The following is a 1,321-nucleotide window of genomic DNA, read 5'->3' on the forward strand; positions in this document are numbered from 1 at the left end:
CTATAAGAGCTGGATTGCAGTGTGGTATGCCCTGGATGGCGATCAGCATGAGCCGTCTGTTGATGTAGTGGCGCGTGTTGTCAGACGTAGTCGTCTCTTCTCACACACCGTGATAGCATGGTGCACTGCGTTCCACATCTGCGACATGCGACAGAGGCCGGTTGACAGTCGTTCGCGCAATGGACATCGCATACGTACGGGGGCCACCTTCCACGTGTTCGCGAAGCGTGCACATGTTGTTGCGTGTATGTGGGCAGACATAGTGTGTCGTGACACCTGACACAGGCATGCAACAATCGTTGAATTTGCAAATGGCGATGGACGCCTACGTTTGCTGGTGACGTTATGCAAATGAACAACTGGTAAACCGTTGTGGTGCGGTTGTTCTCGCTAGAGGTGAATCAGTGATGGCGACGATCGGTTGAGCTACCAACCGGTTGTTCCAGCGATACCCACCATGCCCACGAACGTGAATGGCATCTGGGTGTGAAGCGATACGCGGCGGTGGCTGGGTGGGACCGTCCCCGGCCGGTGAGGGGGGGCCTCCCGGCGTGCTGGCCGCGCGGTGCGTGGGCGCACGCGCTACAGCCGGCTGGTGGGGGCGGCCAGTGGCAGGCGCGCCGGCCGACGGAGGCGGCAGGCGGCGCAGCTGCGCGCCGGCGCACCCTGCACGCGGCGCCGTGCGGCCAAAGTAGGTCCTCGCGGGCCCGGTGCGAAGCGCGGTGGACATCTGCAGTGTGCTGGTCCGATTGAGGACTGTGTGCGCTGGGGATGCGCCGCCGCCCGGCGCTCGGCGCCGCGACGCCGTCTGCTGCTCGGTCGCCTCTGCGGTTCTCGCAGGTGGTTTGTATCGCAGCTGTGCGGACGTGTTGGCGCGTGCGCTGTGCTGGGAGAGTTCGCTTCGGCACCCAAGTGGGGCTTTTGTCCTTCTGTGGCGCTGGCGTTGGAGCTGCCGGTCACCGTAGGTGGCGCGTGTTGTCTCCCGCCGGCAATGCCACGACAGCACGCTCCCGGGCCTCTGTCGGCAGCGGCAAGCTCAGTTGGGAGCACGGGTGGTCGCACCTAAAGCGTCTACTCGCCAAACTCCGGGCGATTGCGCCTCTCTCGAACCCGACCAAGTACTTAGGACGGCGCTGCGCGCCGCCGGGACCTGAGAGGGTTTCGAGGTGTATTGTGCAGGGGAGCTCAGCCTCCTCCTGTTTGCAGAATAATTGAGCGGACGCTTGCGTGTTCGCGTGGGCCCCCGGGACACACTCCCGGGCGGCCGGCTGCTCAGCTCTAGTTGACGCAGCTCCCTGGTTGATCCTGCCAGTAGTCATAT

The 1,321-nt window shown here is 63.7% G+C and overlaps 1 non-coding gene across 1 annotated transcript in view; it reads left to right on the plus strand.

The window, feature by feature from the left end:
- Positions 1-1,292: 1,292 nt before the first annotated feature.
- Positions 1,293-1,321, plus strand: part of LOC124591265 — a 1,910-nt gene continuing 1,881 nt past the window's right edge. Inside the window, exon 1 of the ribosomal RNA XR_006977087.1 lies at positions 1,293-1,321. This exon is cut by the window's right edge and continues 1,881 nt beyond it. This is a non-coding gene — a ribosomal RNA (small subunit ribosomal RNA).

This window comes from Schistocerca americana, unplaced genomic scaffold (genome assembly GCF_021461395.2).
Source record: "Schistocerca americana isolate TAMUIC-IGC-003095 unplaced genomic scaffold, iqSchAmer2.1 HiC_scaffold_819, whole genome shotgun sequence".
Classification (NCBI taxonomy): Eukaryota; Metazoa; Arthropoda; class Insecta; order Orthoptera; family Acrididae; genus Schistocerca; species Schistocerca americana.